This window comes from Propithecus coquereli, unplaced genomic scaffold (genome assembly GCF_000956105.1).
Source record: "Propithecus coquereli isolate 6110/MARCELLA unplaced genomic scaffold, Pcoq_1.0 Scaffold122, whole genome shotgun sequence".
Taxonomy (NCBI): domain Eukaryota; kingdom Metazoa; phylum Chordata; class Mammalia; order Primates; family Indriidae; genus Propithecus; species Propithecus coquereli.
Window position 1 is genome coordinate 2,071,071 of NW_012136303.1, and position 12,449 is coordinate 2,083,519.

Below are 12,449 nucleotides of genomic sequence, written 5' to 3' on the forward strand. Positions count from 1 at the left end.
GCGTTAGCTCATTTGACCCTATTGCTGCATCCCTATAACAGAGGCAACTTTGTGTACTTTTTAGAGGCTCAGTTCAGTATTCTTACACATCCATGAAAATGTTGCTATATTTCAGATATTCTTAATACTCAGACTATATTTAACACACCATTCAGCTTACTTGCTAAAAAGACTACAGTATTTTAAAAAACGACGTTTTGCATTTTGGCCAAGAATGAAGAATAACATCTTGTGTATGTCAAGAAAATTTTCATGAGAAAGTATAAACAGAACAAAAGGCCTGGTAAAAATAAAATCCTAAAAATCACTTTCTCAGGTTATACAAAATAAACACATTCTACCTTTCTACAATGTTTATCAGTTTCTTTAAACATTCTGAATCATGAATTATTGTGTCACGTTTCTGCAGCAATAACATTTGAATTGGTAGACAAAAAAAAAAATTCTGCATCAAAATTCTACATCTTTTCCAAGAGCAAACCCTTTGTCGGTGTTTTCAAACCTTGGTGAATATAAAAATTTCATGTATAACTAAAGTCTAACAAACCTTATCAGAAGTCAACTGAGATCACCAAAAACCCAGAACAAGAAATACGATAACCAGTTGAACTGCTTTGGTTTTTCCTTTTCTTTCTATTCTACTTGTGCAAGCTGGGAAACCATAAGAACATGTATGTGATCCACCACTAAGGAAGGTTCTGGGGCTGAGAAAACGATGAAGCAACATTCACAACATGAAAAGAGGGATAGCCTGTACACATTATTGAAAGGTGGCCTTACTAATAACCTATCTAATAGAAGAAAATAACTATCAAATAGAAAGGGAAATAAATTCATAACGCATAATTGTCCCTTTAAAGAAAAAATTTATAAAGTAACTACCCCCTTTGTTTTGTGTTAATTAAACACTTGTGGCCTAACTCATTATCTCTTAGAGTTTGTTTTTTAGCCTTGAAGAGTCTTAAGTGGACAGTAGGGGTATGAACTCCCGGATCTAGCTCTCTGAGTTTTTGTCAAAAACACATTTTAAGGATTCAGATAAGCTGGCCTCACAGAGAAAAGAGAGAAAAATAAAGAACACCTATAACAACTTTACAGTCACTTCTGTTATCAGTACGTTGAAGTAGAGGGGGAAAAAAACCATTTTTACCCTTTAAAAACTCCAAACAGCTTTTCCTCAGTTGCTGGGCACTTCCTTCCTTCCTCCGTGTGTCTTGGCCAGTCCTTCCTTTTCTCTCTCTCTCTCTCTCTCTCTCTCTCTCTCTCTCTCAGAAAAATAAATAAACTTTTTATCTTAATCTTTGTGTGAAAAAATCATTTTCTGCCCGAATACAAATTTCCCACCCTTTCAATTATCTTCACATAGCCCAGTTTGTACAAGGGTGAATAGGGAAAAAGCTTCCAAAATTGGCTCTCTATCTACTGCAAGCTTTTGTCCCTTTCTTTTCATTCCCACTGCCACATCTGTAACCTAGTCTCCCTGCCTCCAACCCAGACATCAATATTGCCAAATAAATCTTCGTAAAAAACCATTTCATCCTATCAGCCAATAGGTCGCAAGGTTACCAAAATAAGAGACTGGTCGGTGTCTTCTCTACTTTTCCAAACTTTCTATTACCAGGCCCACAAATCCTTTAAAACTCAACTCTACCACCTTAAGTCCATCCCTGCCTCTGCACCTTTGCACATCCTGAATCCCAATATTAACTTTTCTCTTTCTCTCTGCATACCTCTAATTCAGCACTAGACTGCTTTGAGGTACTACTGAAACTGTTTTAAATCTTTATATAAGGACTTTAATCCCAGAGGGCAGATACATGGCTTATGCTGCAGAGTCAAAGCCCAGATCAGAGGCTGCAAAGCGGCAAGCCACAAGACAAATTCTGCCCACAGTGGTGATTTGTTTGGCCCACAGTGTTTATACTATGAATTCATAAGTTGCCAACATTTAAAAATAAAAATTTCTTACAAAATCTTGATTTCCAGCTTCTCTTTAGAAAAAAAACTTCTCACGTCACACTTGGTCTGCCCTACCCGCCGCCAAATCAAAAATGAGCTAACACTGAACTGTACACTTTAAAATGGTGAATTTTTCACAATTGCAAAGATGTGGAAACAACCCAAGTGCCCATCAATACATGAGTAGATTAATAAAATGTGGTATATGCATACCATGGAGTACTACTCAGCCATAAAAAAAAAAATGATGAACTATTGTATTAACCTGGATGGAACAGGAGACCATTCTTTTTTTTTTTTTTTTTTTTTGAGACAGAGTCTCACTCTGTTGTCCGGGCTACAGTGCCATGGCATCAGCCTAGCTCACAGCAACCTCAAACTCCTAGGCTTAAGCGATCCTCCTGCCTCAGCCTCCCGAGTAGCTGGGACTACAGGCATGCGCCACCATGCCCGGCTAATTTTTTCTATATACATTTTTAGCTGTCCAGCTAACTTCTTTCTATTTTTTAGTAGAGACGGGGTCTTGCTCTTGCTCAGGCTGGTCTTGAACTCCTGAGCTCAAACGCCTCGGCCTCCAGAGTGCTAGGATTACAGGTGTGAGCCACCGCACCCGGCCTGGAGAACATTCTTATAAGTGAAGTATCACAAGAATGGAAAAACAAACTCCACATGTACTCACTATTAAATTGGAACTAATCAAACAACACACGTTCCCACATGGAAATAAAGCTCATCAGAAATCAAGCAGGTGTGGGGGGATGAGTAAATTCATACCTAATGGGTATAATGCACCTTATCTGAGTGATGGACACACTTAGAACTTTGACTCAAACTGTACAAAAGCAATTTATGTAACCAAAACGTTTGTACCCCTGTAAGACTCTGAAATAAAATAAACAAATAAAAGGTGAATTTTACCTCAAATAATTTTTTTAAATTTCTGAAAACTATTTTTTTTTCTTTTTTTGAGACAGAGTCTCACTCTGTTGTCCGGGCTACAGTGCCGTGGCATCAGCCTAGCTCACAACCTCAAACTCCTGGGCTCAAGCAATCCTTCTACCTCAACCTCCCGAGTAGCTGGGACTACAGGCGCATGCCACAACGCCCAGCAAATTTTTCTGTTTTTAGAAGAGACAGGGTCTTGCTCTTGCTCAGGCTGGGCTCAAACTCTTGACCTCAAGGGATCCCCCTGCCTCGGCCTCCTGGAGTTATAGGATTACAGGCGTGAGCCACTGTGCCTGGCCCTGAAAACTTTTTTTAGATCAATACACTGAGTGTATTCCCAAGACCTTAAATAATATTTTTAAAATTATTTTTATTGACAAAAGGTACATATTATCATGTACAACATGCTTTGAAATATGCATACAGTGTAGAATGACTAAATCAAGATAAATAACATATGCATAACTTCACATACTTATTTTTTGTGGTGAGAACAAATTTTACCTGCATTTAAAAAAAATAGCGAGCCAAAGCTGCTTTAACAGCTGCCGCTCTGGAGGGACATGAATTCCCTAGTTCACTTCAGGTCCCAATCTGATCTTTTATTACTGACTAAATGTTCATCTAGCCCTTATAGACATTTAAATTTATAATGCTTACCCTATATAAGCTTACTGAATGAATTAATGAATTGAGATAATTTCAAGAAAGACAAGGCTGGCGGTAATGATAACAACAACAATAACAACTAATGTGTCGTGCTTACTGTGAGCCAAGTATCACTCAAGCAGAAACACATTTTCCCTACAGATATCCCTATTACTATTCCCAATTTACAGATAAGGAAACTAAGGTACAAAGAAATTAAGCAGCTTGGCCAAGGTCATACTGCCAGTACATGGTGGAGTCCAAATTTAATATCAACTTAGCTCTAGTACACATTGTTAACCACTACAATACAATCCTTTAGACTAGAATCCTTTCCTCTGTGACCAACTGAATTGATTCTTTGCAACAAAGAATTAAAAGGCAGACAAAACTGTAGAATCTACTCTTTCTTTGCATGAATGACTAAGAAGCAAACCAAAGTTCATCTAAATGCAGATGGCATTTCTGCAGTTTTTCTTGTCTTTAAAAACAAATAACTGACAGAGAAAAGGTTGTGGAATCCAATAAAATAATATACATTTTCTCAGAAAGCAAGTATGTTATTAGACATTTCTGGAGTGAGGTGCAGATGAATTCTTAACCTATAAAGTGATGATACACTATAAAAATTCTTCTCTTTCTTGGGATTGAGGATATGTCTATTAGGGAAAGCAGTTTCCAGACACAAAAAAAAATTACAAGCTTCTTGAGGGCAGGGACTGCTTTTCATCATCCCAGCAATGCCTCGCACAGAAGGGTACTTAGAATGCATTCAATAATGTTAAAGGATCCAAAAAATCTAAAGTTAATTTCTTAAATTGCAACCCTTATTATAGCATTTATCATCTTATTTTTTACAATAATCAATGGCCAACAAATTTGTTTTCCTGGCAAAAAATATAATATCCTTGAAGCAAGAGTTTTATATTTGAGTATCCCTGAGAACCTAGCACAAGAGCAGTTCAATAAGTGCTTGCTGAATATTACAAACTTAACATTTCTATACTTAGATTTCCTACAGGTCTGTGTGCCAGTTTTTAAAGTAGAAATTAAAAGAATATGGCTTCTTATTTATAAAGCACTGATATTATGAAGTCTTATTATAAGATATTTCTGATATCAGTCCTATATTGTGATGTCAACAAAAACCTGAAAAATTAGTGAGCCAGCACAGAAAGCACAAAACATAATCATAGAATGAGCTACAAAGAACCTGAGATCATATTCAAAACATTTAATAGACAAGTGAGGAAACAAGGCCCAGGGAGATTTAAGTGAACTGCCCAAGATCACAGAATTCAACTGACCAGCAATACCAACACCAAAACCCACGTCCCCTGAATGTTGGAAAGATACCCAGGTATCTTTCCACAAAGAACTGTTTTGTGAGCTCAGGATGAAATGGATACATTGAAAATATTTTATTTTAAAGATATTTGGTATGGAGAATGATCTTTCCCAGCACAGAACTTTTTGTGAGGTATTATATCACCACTAAAGAAATGAAAGCTGCCTTGTTCCTTTACTGAGATAACATTTCCTCTTCCCTTTTTGCTCTGCTTCTTTTTCATTTTCATGTCTTTTCTTTTATCATCTTGAGACTCCTTCCTCTTTCTATCTATTTTCCCTCTTACCTACTTCCTTTCTAATATTTCTCACAAATTTTCTCCGTAATTATCAGAAAGAACAGATTAAACACACATTTGATTATAGCAAATGGAACACCACAATGAGCAAATCACGGCCTTGGTCTCGGCATTTATAAGGTAACTGGTTAACAAAAATATAAAAACAAGAGGTCACACAAATTAATGAAATAATAAACATTAATGTTTACAGTGGAGACAAAAACCTAAGTATGAACAGGACATATGTAAAGGAAGGTGCTAAGGACAATAGTCTCAAGGTTACGGTTAGGCAAGTGAAAGACCACTCTCTTCCTTTTTTTAAGTTTTTTTTCCAGCTTTATTGAAGTATAATAAATAAAAACTGTATATATCCAAGGTGTACATGTTTTGATATACACACATATGAAAGGATTTTTCACAATCGAGCTAATCAACACATCCATCACTGCAGTTACCTTTTTCGTGTGTGTTAAGAATACTTAAGATCTGCTCTTTCAGTTAATTTCAAGTATACAGCGCATGATCATCAACTATAGCTACCATGCTGTACATTAGGTCTCAATTTATTCACCTTACAACTGCAAGTCTGTACCCTTGACCAACATCTCCCAATTTCCCCCATTCTACCACCCCCAAACCCGAATAACAACTCTTCTACTCTCCATTTCTATGAGTTCAACTTCTTTAGATTCCACATACAAGTGAGGTCATGTATTTGTCTTTCTGCGTCTGGCTTATTTCATTTAGCATAATGTCCTCCGGCTTCATCCATGCTGCTGCAAAAGGCCAGACTTCTAAGGCTCTTATTCCATTTTTTTATATATATAAAACATATATATATAAAAAACACATATAGACAATTTCTTTATCCATTTATGTGTCAACAGACACTTAGGTTGTATCCATTATCTTGGCTATTGTGAATCATGCTGAAAAGAACATGAAAGTGCAGGTATTTCTTCAAAACAGTGATTTTATTTGCTTTGAATATATACCTAGAAGTGGAAATGCTAGATCATATGGTAGTTCTATTTTACCACTCTTTTCCTATTCAGATCTCTTACCTATCAATTCACCTACTCTACCTTCATTCACTCCCTATTCTTACTGCTTAACTTTATGTTCTACCTTTTTTTTCTTATCCAGTAGTCTTCCTTTTCTCTCTCCTGACCTTTTAAAGTGATCTGTCTTGTCCTCATGTGTTCCTTCAAAATATTATTGCCAACTTCTCCCACTTTGTGGATCTAAATAACATCAAGTTGTGAATTCATTTTTTTTTCTGAAGATTTAATAGGGATTATTTATATGATCTTCACAACAATGCCAAGGAGGGGAGTAAGAAGCAATACTTATCTATTTCACAAATACACAAACTGAGGCCTGGCAAGACTAAATTAACTTGCCAAAAGTCACACAGCTTACCAGCAGCAAAATCAAATGAGAACCCAGACATTTTCTTTCCAAGTCCTCTATTCTTTTTCCACTGCACCATGTTTTTTTCTTTTTAATTCCCCCACTTAACCATACACATGCACACGTCTAAACAAGTATACAGAGATAAATATTTATAAAACAGCACAAGTGGAGAAAGTGTGTGTATATATACAGGAACTATAAAGACAGAAAAGTCAAAGGACCCAAATTAAGAGCACACTGTAGCTCACTGGCTAATCCTTGCGAGGAGGTTTTGGGTTTCACATCCAAGTGGAAACTGCCTATTTCTTCAATCAATTGATGTAGCCAGCATCAACACTGCTTTCTCCCCACACCTTGCCATAGCAGTTATATGACCAGAGTTTGCCCTCTGCACCACTCCTGCCCCCAAATCTCTCTCACAGGAATGTCACCATACCTGAACTTCTCACAGTATGAGTCACTTCTTTGGGTTAAGGCGTTGTCTCCAGAAGGCCACTATGAAATGCATGTTACCTGAAAAAGAAAGGAAGGTCCATTAATACACGTTACTCCTATGAATAAATACATCAGATATGCAATGACCTTGGCAATGTGACAGCACAAAATCTTTAAAAAAAATTTCTTGGGATAGATAATTTTTGATGGGCCAGGCAGGATAAGGGGGCAAGTTGGGGCAAATGATTCATACATTATACGAAAAGATTCCACTCTGGGTATCACGGCCATGCGGCAAAATGAGAATGGCCATATAAACACATACTCTGCCTACAAGGATTATCACCATAAGGATAGTCTCTGCGACTTGGAGGCTCCTAGGAACAGGAAAAGAAAAAGCACTCCAAGTGTCTGGCTATAGTCAGTTCTGAAAAGAAGCACAAAAGCTGAGTTGGCAGCAGTTTTCCAAGGACAGTACATTGCTAGACTGGAAGAGGATAGAGGCAGAACAGTTTGTGGTTAATTGCTTCTAGTTTTGAGGGTAGTTTCCAAACTAAGGTTTTTAGTTGAGGGCCAAGATCCCAACCAGAGAATGCTGCAATTCGATTCTGTGAAACCCCTCACTAATTTATATTGACTTAAAGCCAGTATCATTTACAGCCAAAAAATCAACATGCCTTTACTGAGTGCTTATTTTGAGTCCAGAATTTGGCTAAGTATACTATAAATACAGAAAAGAACTGGCCGGGCGCGGTGGCTCACGCCTGTAATCCTAGCTCTCTGGGAGGCCGAGGCGGGCGGATTGTTTGAGCCCAGGAGTTCGAAACCAGCCTGAGCAAGAGCGAGACCCCGTCTCTACTAAAATTAGAAAAGAAATTAATTGGACAACTAAAAACATATAGAAAAAACTAGTCGGGCATGGTGGCGCATGCCTGTAGTCCCAGCTACTCGGGAGGCTGAGGCAGGAGAATCGCTTGAGCCCAGGAGTTTGAGGTTGCCGTGAGCTAGAATGACGCCACGGCACTCTAGCCCGGGCAACACAGTGAGACTCTGTCTCAAAAAAAAAAAAAACAAAAAAAAAAACCTGGTTTTAGTTTTAGCTCTGACTCTTGATTAGTTTTCGGTAAGTTATTTAACTTTGGCACATACACATATGCCACCCACTAGATAACTGTACATAGGAGGCATCACTAATCAATCATGACACACTTTCCTAAAGAACCCATACATCCAGAAACCTTCTAAACACAGTGCTTCTGGCACTTCCAATCAGAGTTGGCCTATAAACCAAAATATATTTGCCACTATGGACTAGATAATCTCTGTAATTTCTTCCAACTCTAAAGTTCAAGTACCAAGTTTCTACAGGCTGAGAGAAAAACACTTCCAACAAGCCTAGCTAGACCAATAACGTTAATAGTCACAAATTTCAGTCCAAACTCCTAGTTCTCTTCCAAATTGCATCTCACCTGGTTCTTTCTGATTTCTCAAAGATGCTAATGAAAAATTCACCTTCATACTATTAACATATATAACCTGTCAATATTATTCAGACTTGCTAGTGTGTTCTTTTAAGAGAAAAGGAGCCCTTTACCCAGATTAGCTTTTAGAAAAAAAATCCTCATTATTGCACTAGTAAAGACCTAAATCCAATCTTTGATCATCCCTATAGCCTCTCTCCAAGGTCAGGCTTTGTCACTTCTCACCTAGACTTCTGCTAAGAGCCACTCTTTCATCCTTTCACTCATCACCAGAGCCATCTTTCTAAAGCACACATGTACTCACATCACTTCCCTGTCTACAAATCTGTATCTATTTCTAACAACATAAAATCAAAAATTTCGGCATTATACTTAGAACTTTTCATGCAGTTCCCTCCTTTTACCTTTCTGGACTCACGTCCCAAAATGCTCTCCTTCCACACCTCACTCTCTGTTCCCTGATCGCTTTTTCTTCCAAATACTCTGTATTTACACACAACATTAAGGCATTTCCTGTGCTTGCCCTGTCCTTTCCTTTCCCCATCCTTCTCTTGTCACATTCCTACTCATCCTCTAAGACCCAACTCAGGTCCAGCAGCAGGTCTTGCCTCCTCCTCTGGCCAATCCCCCTGACAGAACTGGCCACATCCTCTTCTCCTGTCTCAAAGCTTTTTGAGCTATCCTTGGCATGTCCACAGTGTTGTTTGCCTCAGTGGTTCCCAAAACTATAAGAATTACCTAAGGCATATTTTAAAAAGAAATTGGTTGGAGCCAACCTAGATCTAGTAAATCAGTCTCAGAAGGTAAGACCCTCGAATTTCTACCTCTAAAAAGCTCTTCTAATGATTCTAATGGTCAAATTTGGAGACTACTGATTTGTCTGTCTCCCCCAATAGTTTTAAAGACATCTTTTTTTAAAAGAAAGTAGAAATGATTTATTGTAGAAGACACTAAAGAAGTACTCTTCGCTTGTTTTTTATTTCATATCATATCCTTGTTGACTTGTAAGCTGAACATGAAGGAATTCCTTTTGGACTACACCAAAAAAAGGTACATTAACTGTTCAAAAAAAGCAATAGAATTTCCACCTTTATTTCTAAATCTTAAAAATGAAGAAATTGTACCTTAAATAAACCTGTAAATACACAGTGCAGGCTCTAATTAGATCTGCCATGAGAACTTCATTTCAGCGGAGAAACAATTTCTTAGCCGATTTTGAGGAGAAATACACTGTCTTTACATACTTACTTCTTAAGATCGAATAATATTAGGAACAGATACAGAAGAACCCACCTAAGTGCAATGATAGGTGCCTGGCTCCAGTGCCTGACTAATTTTCAAAGAAAAATTCCACTCTTGCTTCCCCATCCCCCCACTCCAAAACAAGAGTACTGCAGTTGTACCAGAATGGCAAAAACCGTAATAAGATACAGATACAAATATAACCAAGAAAACAAGGCTGAGTTGATACTGGGGAATCGTGGGTTTCCGGTACTTTTAAAAGTTCACAGAGATTATTACATCTCTGACTAGCTTTAGGCCCAACGTCTACCTCGGGCGCACAGACCCTGTGTTTCTGTCTTTAAGACATGGCCCGGAACTAAGTCTGAAAACTTGAGTTCTCCCCATAAAAGTCAAGTCCTCGTCAAGGTTCGACCTTTAGAATACGTTCGCGGCTACTTTCTTCTTTTCTCTGCTAAAGAAAAGGACACTCTCAGAAGGAAGGACAGTGACAGCTCCACGTCTGCAAAAGTCGGCGCCGCCACGACGGTGGCGGGCGCCGGGACCTGGACCACCACGCGGGGGGACAATGGAGGGAGGAGGGGAGTACAAGAGAGAAGGGGAGGCTGCCGCTGTGCTGGGCTTTCCTAGCGACTGGGGGCTTGGAAAAGACTCGAGAAGGCCAGCCGGGTGGCACGGGGGCCTGGCCGCCGCCCCTCACAGGGCCACGTAGCCCGCGCCGGTCGCAGCTGCCGAGCCCCGCGCGTAGGCCGGGCCGCGAGACAGTGGCCCCCGGGTGGGGCTGAGGGGCGCGGGGCCAGACCCTACCCACGCCCGTCGCGGCCCAGCCCTTTCACAACTTGGTGCCCATAAGGCGAGGAGCTCTGAGATCCTCGGCCAGGCGCTCACCGCTCGGCACTTCCGACCAACCCACCCCCTCCGGGCCCGGGCCACTAGCCCGAGCTCCCCGCGCCCCCAACGGGCACCAGCTCTGAGCGAAGAAGGAGCAGCCGCGGCTCTCGGGTCCCAACTCGCGCGCCGAACTCCTCTACCCTCGTTCTCCATGGACACTCTCATCCGCGATACCCACTCTCCCCAGAAGTGCCCCCAGTCCGCTCGCGGATGTTTACCGGGACTCGGGGCGGCGGCGACTCCTCAGTCCCTCGACTAAGATGGCAGCCGGTCCCGAGCCCCGACCACAGCAACTAGAGCGAGTTAGCAGCCAACGCGCAGGCGCCTCCGCGCGGGAGCGGCGGGAACTACGAGCCCCGGCAGGCCTCGCGCGCCAGGCCCCACTCCTGGCCTGAAGAAGTGGCTGCGGCTGATGAGCGCAACTAAATCAGAGTTTTCCCGCACTTCCAGGAGAGATGTACTCAAGTTGCTCCCAACACGTCCAGGCTTTTTTTTTTTTTAACACCCCGCCCACCAGCACCTCTAGAGCTGTAGCTGTGGTTCCCAGACTCTATTGTGCGTCAGAATCACCTAGAGGGCTTAAAACTTCGACTGCTGAGCTCCACCCCCCAGAGTTTCTGATTCTGTACATCTGAGATACGGCCTGGAAATTTGCATCTCTAACAAATTCTCTGCTAATGCTACTGGCAGGTGGGATAACAGTTTGAGAACCACTGGGTTATATAGCTTAGTCCTTAAGAACACTGATTGGGTTCAAATTCTCCCTTCTCCATCTTATAATAGGGTGCGCTTAGAAGTGATGATAACAGCTGAGTGGCGCCAACATGGCAGGCGCTCTAAGAGCTGATCAGCAAGCTCCCTTCATTCTCACAGCAAACCTGTGAGAGAAGTGCCGTTATTATTCCCATTTTACAGATGCATAAACTAAGTCACAGGCTAAATAAGAACCCAGTCAGTCTAGCTTCAGAGTCAATCCTCTTAACCTCCTTCATGGATTGTTCGTGACGATTAACAGCCTGTGCAAGACAAAGACTCAGAGGCATGACTAAGTGCTCAGTAGTTAGTGACCTTTGCTTTATGGTTTAGCCTGTTTCCTCCTAATGAAAATAATATTATTTACTATCTGGAAAGTCACTTAAATTTTTCAAAGTACTTCCCAAACTGCCAAGTCAGTGTTCCTGCAATATGCCTTAGGAGAGATTGTTAAAAATATAGATTCCTGGGCCCCTACCGCATTCATATTCTCTAGGGCAGTGGTTCTCAAAATTTAGTGCTTATCAGAATCACTGAAGGATTAGTTAAACCATAGATCATTGGTCCCTACTCCCAGAGTTTCTGATTCTGTAGGTCTGGGTGGAACTTGAGAATTTACATTTTTAACCGGGGACTACACTGGGAGGATCACTGCTCTAGAGCAGTGTTTCTCCACCTTTTTCTTTTTAATCATTTCTCTAAGGAGCATTTTTGGACATTTTTTTCCTAAGTATCCCCTCCATGAAATTTTAATATCAAACGTAATGTGTATCTATTTATGTACTCTATGTAGTATATCTGTGCATTAAACATTAAAAAGTTAAAAAATTTTCTTCTCCACCCCCAAGCAGTGCTCTGGGGAAATCAGGATTGTCTAACTAATGTCTAATGTGATTCTTGTCACCAAGCAAGTTTGGGAAACATAGTGACCTTTAAGATATAAGGTATTTTTATGACCATTTTACAGAGAAGAAAACCGAGTCTAAGAGAAATTAAATGACTGGCCCAAGATCACTCAGCCAGGGACCAGGCACAGTGGCTCATACCTATA

The 12,449-nt window shown here is 40.4% G+C and overlaps 1 protein-coding gene across 1 annotated transcript in view; it reads right to left on the bottom strand.

Moving 5' to 3' along the window:
• Positions 1 to 10,978, bottom strand: part of ITCH (itchy E3 ubiquitin protein ligase) — a 120,855-nt gene extending 109,877 nt beyond the window's left edge. Inside the window, exons 1-2 of the mRNA XM_012637659.1 lie at positions 10,864 to 10,978; positions 7,033 to 7,109 (exon numbers count right to left, since the gene is read on the bottom strand). The gene's annotated coding sequence lies outside the window, so the exon portion shown is untranslated. The remainder of the gene's footprint in view (positions 1 to 7,032; positions 7,110 to 10,863) is intronic.
• Positions 10,979 to 12,449: the final 1,471 nt, after the last annotated feature.